A 5,816-nucleotide genomic window follows, 5' to 3' on the forward strand; every position below is an offset into this window, starting at 1 on the left:
AACTGCAGCACACTTCTCTCTCTACGGCTGGTCCACACCCAGTCTGCAGCTCTCCTTGGCAGGTATCCCACGGCTCTGATAGCTCCAACATCTTGGAGGTCTCCAAGGCAATCCAGGCTCCATCTTCACACCTTCATGTGCAAAGGCCTCTCTGAGACTCCATGCAGGAACAACCCTGACATATGCCTGGCCTCAGTAGCTTTCCTTAGTTGCAGTGGGAAATTCCATAACCTCTTTCTTATATCCTTGACTTTAAAGCCAAAGCTGTCAAGTTCTGCTTCTTGCCAGGGCTGGAACATGGGCCCCTCTTTCAATTACATGTGCAACAGCCTTCTGTTTCTGATACAGGAAGTTATATTTCAGACTGAAGAGAGAAATGAGCATAGGAACTGTAGAAAGAAATGCAAAGCCATAATTGCAAAACACAAATTACTGCTGAGAACACAATACCACCAAAATCAACAACACAATAACTACAGTCAGCACAGACTTTATAGTTTCTGTGTAATTATTTCGGGTGTAAGCTAGCCGGGTGGTGGGATGCGCCGCCGCTCCACATTACACCAGAATCAATGGTCCAATTCTTCAATTAAAAGACAGATTGGCTTAATGAATCAAGAAACAAAATCCATCTATTGCTACATCTTAGTTTTTTAAATTATTTATTTGTAGTGCATTGGTGTTTTGCCCACATGTCTGTGTGAAGGTGTTGGATCCCCTGGAACTAGAATTGCAGACAGCTGTGAGCTGCAGTGTGAGTGCTAGGAATTGAACTCAGGTCCTCTGGAAGAGCAGTCAGTGCTCTTAACTATTGAGCCATCTCTTCAGCCCCACCACATGTTAGTTTTAAAGATAGGCACTGCCTTAGTTAGAGTAAAAGGATGGACAGAGAGGTACTGCAGTCAAATGAGATAGGGGACAAGAAAGCAACTAACATCGTTACCCTCATACATGACAAAATAGACTTCCAACTAAAATTACTGAGAAGAGATAAAGAAAGACACTTAATTCTAATCAAGGAAACAATTAACCAAGAAGACATTGCTATTCTCAACATGTATGCACCAAACTTTGGTGCATCTAACTTCATTTAAAAATTCCTAGTGGACTTAAAGAGACAGACTAGCACCAACCTGTTAATTCTATGTGAATTCAATACCCCAGTTTCTCCAACAGCCAAGTCAGCTGGACAGAAAGAAACAGAGAAACATGAGAATTAAATGGCATCATACATCAAATAGGTTTAACAGATATCTACAGAATATTCCACATAAACACCAAAGGACACACATTCTACTAAGCAGCACAAGGAAGGTTTTCTAAAACAGACCACAAAAAATCTTTACAAATTCAGAAAGATTAAAATAACACTGTGTATCCAATCTGATCATAATGCAATCAACCTTAAAATTGACAGCAGACATATCTCTAGTAAATATACAAACTCACGGAGATTAAACACTACATTATTGAACGATGCATGAATCAAAGAAGCAATCAAAAAAGAAATAAAAAATTTCTTGGAACTAAAGAGAAACAATATGAAATCTCTGGGATTCAATGAAAGTAGTGTCTACATTAAAAAAAATCAGAAAAAATGCCCACCTCAAAAGAGAGGTGTGGACTGAAGCCCCTAAAGAACCTCTTACAGGAGGGCTGGGAGAGTAGCAAGCCTTTGGTCAGTCTGGCGACCCACCCAGGTGAGCCAGCATTACTACAGCCCCCCCCACCTCCTCCACCGCCCCCCTCCCTCCTCCATCCCCCCCCCTCCGGCGCGCCCCCAAGGCCGGCTCCGCCCCCTCTTGGAGTGGGCGGTGTGCTCCTGCGGCTCCAGTCGTGTCGCAGGCACACGCACCATTGGCGTAGCTGCAGTTACAGTGGTCTGAGCAGGACCCGCACTGCCCCCGCCACCGCGCAGATCGAACCGCCTGGCCTAGCGACATCCTCGCTTCCTCCCTCGAGGTTCCACAGCTCGGGCCCATCTTTCTCCTGGCTTCCGGGCCAAACTATGTAGCCCGCATCTGGCCGCCTGGGTACCCCGCAGCTGACGCCCACCCGTGTCGTCGCCTGTGCCAGGTGCTCGCGGCGGGCAGAGGCCTAGTCAGCCAGCGGCCTACCTGGCCACCGGAGCCCTCCTCTTGGGCCTCCTTTCTACCAGGTCCCGCTCGTCCCCCCAGGGACCGTCTTTATGGGCCAGCTTCTGTCCAAAGAGCCTCGCAACCGCCCGAGCCAGAAGAAGCCTCGTTGCTGCAGCTGGTGTCGCCGCCGGCGCCCTCTCATCCGACTGCCAGGCCGCACTCCGGCCAAGGCGTCCCCGCAGCCCTCGGCTCCCCGGAACCGGGACTGCTTCTTTCGCGGGCCGTGCATGCTCTGCTTCATCGTGCACAGCCCCGGCGGGCCCGCCCCCGCCGGCCCAGAGGAGGAGCCGCCGCTGTCGCCGCAGCCGCTGCGGGACGGGGCCTACGCTGCCGCCCCCTTGCAGCACCTGGAGCCGCGCTATGCGACCTTAGCGGCCGAAGACTGCGCCGCGGCCGCCCGCCGCTTCCTGCTATCGTCGGCCGCCGCCGCCGCCGCCTCCTCGGCCTCGTCGCCTGCCACCCGTTGCAAAGAGCTGGGGCTGGCCGCCGCTGCCGCCTGGGAGCAGCAGGGCCGGAGCCTCTTCCTGGCCAGCATGGGGCCCTTGCGCTTCCTGGGGCCGCCGGCCGCCGCGGAGCTTTTCCAGGGGCTCCCGTCGCAGGCTGAGTACCCCATGCCCCCCGAGATCGTGTGCAAGCGGAAGGGGGTTGGGATTCCCGACTACAGCTTTTGCGAGCAGCCTCTCTGCGGCGGCGGGGGAGGACCTGTGGGGGGAGGTGCCTCTCTGATGCAGCCGCTGGATGCAGGATGCTGCCAGGCCCTGGAGCAGCCCCTGTCACCGCTCGGCTCCAGGCCCACCTCTCCTGCCTCAGAGTGTGACCTCCTTGGAGCCGCCGGGGACAACCTCCGAGCTGGAAGCATCGCCCACTGGCTCGCCCAACAGTCTGAAGTCCGCGACGCGGAATGTCAGAAGATCCCCGAAAATCCCTGCGACTATCATAGGGAGCCGCTCCCCGAAGCCCTAGACGTTAACCAGCTGCCGGGGTCCATCGTGCTTGAGGTGGATCTGGATGATTAGGCCCAGTCCCCCCCCCCCCCCCAATCCCCGGCCCCCGCCCTCCCGAGGCTTTCTCCCCTCCCCCCATCCCCCGCCCCCTTGTGCACGGAGGAGCGGGGTTTCTTGGCAACCGGGGATGCCTAAAGGGGAGACTGGGAAGCCGCTAGGCCCTGTGCTTAAGGCCCTGTTTTGAAGTAGAAAAGCTTGGAGTCTGCTGAATGCCTTGTAGTAGATTAGATCTGTTCTCACAATTCAGGATTCATTCATTGCATTAGCAAATCCTGATATAGAAACTATTAGATTTCTGTGGAATAAATATATGCACATTTGAGCAATTTATATTTGGTGGGTAACAACTTTACATACTGGTGTTTGAACGTTTTCAAACTGTTTTCAGGTTTGATAGCTGCTAGTTAGTGCCAATAACTTGCAATTAAGCATGTACCGTGATCAATCACTGTATCAAAGCTTTATATATACAAATCTCATGGATTCCTCCATTTGATGCTCTGTGACAAGTCCCGTTAATATTTCCTGTATTCAAAAAGCAACTGACATTCCAGAGGTTTACAGATGGCTCACAGTAGTGAGCCAGGAAGACGACGGGTTTTCGTTTTGTCTTGTGAAACTAACAATCTAGATGGACTTAAAATGGTTGAATGAACTGGTTCAAGGCCATACTTGTAAACTAAAAAGCAAATTTGGGTCTTGGACTAGGGAATTTTGGCCCGCTTGACTTGAAAAAAATAACTGTTGTGTATGCTGTTGTTTTTCCTTCTTACATTCTTGCCTTTATATGCAATGAATTATCAGAAGTCAGAATTCTTTTATGTTGGGGGGTTGGGTGCGTGAAAAAGTGAAGTGCCTGGGGAATTTTGTGTCACTGTCAATTACTAAGTAAAATCTCCTGCTTTATCAGAGCTAGGGACAACTCTGTGATAGTTTACACTAAGTTATTTGCTCCCTTGTTTTCTGTCTTTGTTCCCATGCCTTTTCCTGAAGACAAAAACATAAGAACTTGACTTTTCAGTGTGGAAGATATTTAAATGAGACTACTTAGGACTAATCTTCAGGAGAACCTGGCTACTTTCATTGTTACTGAATTAACTGCCAATGAATTGTAAATGTTACTGTCACATCAGTGTACTTACTTGAGTAGACTTTTAACATATGTGTAATTATGTGTTTGGATCTGTTTTACTGTGACATTGATGTTCTTGTGAACAATACAGCAAAAAATCAGACAAGTTTCCCATTTTCTTGTGTCAAAATGTAGTGAGATAATTATTATGAAGGTGTATTTGCAGGAGGGATAATTACTTTGTGTGTTCAGGGGATGAATTTTAGGGCAGAGGAAACTTTCTCAAGTCCTTTAAATCACTGAATGGTATTGGATATACATATATTTAACATATATTCAATGAATGTTGAATATACATATATTCAACAAAAATAGACAAAGCACAAATAAATGACTTCTTAATGATGCAACTCAAAAAATTGTAAAAATAAAAATGAACCAAGTCTAAAACAGTAAGATGTAATAAAAATCAGAGCAGAAACTGGTAAAATAGAAAACAGTACAAATAATCAACAAATCTAAGAGCTGGTGCTCTGAGAAGATTAAAAAAGATTGCAGGCTGCTGACCCAACTAAACAAAAGGAAGACAGGACCCACATTAACAGAATCAAAAGTGATCAGGGAAAAAAATTACAATGAACATTAAAGAAATTCAGAATATTATAAAGAAATACTTTAAAAACCAGTAATCCATTAAGTTGAAAATCCTAAAAGAAATAGGTGAATTCTGATTCAGCTAAACTACCAAAATTAAAACATCAAGAAGACAACCTAAACAGATCCATAACAAATGAGATCAAAACAGTAATGAGAAGCCTTCCAACTAAAAAAATCCCAGACACAGGTGAATTCACAGCAGAATCCTATCAGGTCTTCAAAGAAGATCTATAAGCAATCCTTAAAATTAAATATATATTTATTAAAATTAAATATAAAAAATTAATATATTTTAAAATAATTTTAATTATTTTAAACAATAATAAATACATATATTTAATTATGTGCACATACATGAGTGCACACACACACACACACACACACACACGCACACACACACACAGAGAGAATACTTCCAAACTTCTTTTACAAAGCCAGTATAATTCTAAAATCAAACAGGTAAAGACAAAACTAAACACAAAAATTGCAGGCCAATATCCCTGATGACTGTAAATTCAAAATGCTTCACATACATAAAAATGATTATCCACCATGATCAAGCTGGCTTTATCCCTGAAATGCAAGTTAATAAATGTAATAAAAAGTGGGGATAAAGACAAAAATCACACGATCATGTCAATATATGGCAGAAAAGCCTTTGATTAAAGTCCAACATGCCCACCATGATAAAAGTCCTGGATGAAGCAGAACTAAAGGGAACATACCTCAGCATAATAAAAGCTAAATATGATAAGCCCACAGCTAAGATAATCCTAAATAGAGGAAAAATTTGAAGCAATCCCACTGACATTGTGTATGAGACAGGGCTGTCCACTAGCTCCATTTTTTTTTCAACACTGTGGTCAAAGCACTAGCTGGAGTAATAAGGCAAGAGAAGGAAATAAAAGGGATACAGATAGAAAGAGTCATCAGATGTAACACGAG

At 45.5% G+C, this 5,816-nt stretch overlaps 1 pseudogene; it reads left to right on the top strand.

The window, feature by feature from the left end:
• Nucleotides 1-2,038: 2,038 nt before the first annotated feature.
• Nucleotides 2,039-4,380, top strand: LOC146889077 (F-box/LRR-repeat protein 17 pseudogene; annotated as a pseudogene).
• The last annotated feature ends 1,436 nt before the right edge of the window (nt 4,381-5,816 follow it).

This window comes from Myodes glareolus, chromosome X, assembly GCF_982192425.1.
Source record: "Myodes glareolus chromosome X, mMyoGla1.1, whole genome shotgun sequence".
NCBI lineage: Eukaryota > Metazoa > Chordata > Mammalia > Rodentia > Cricetidae > Myodes > Myodes glareolus.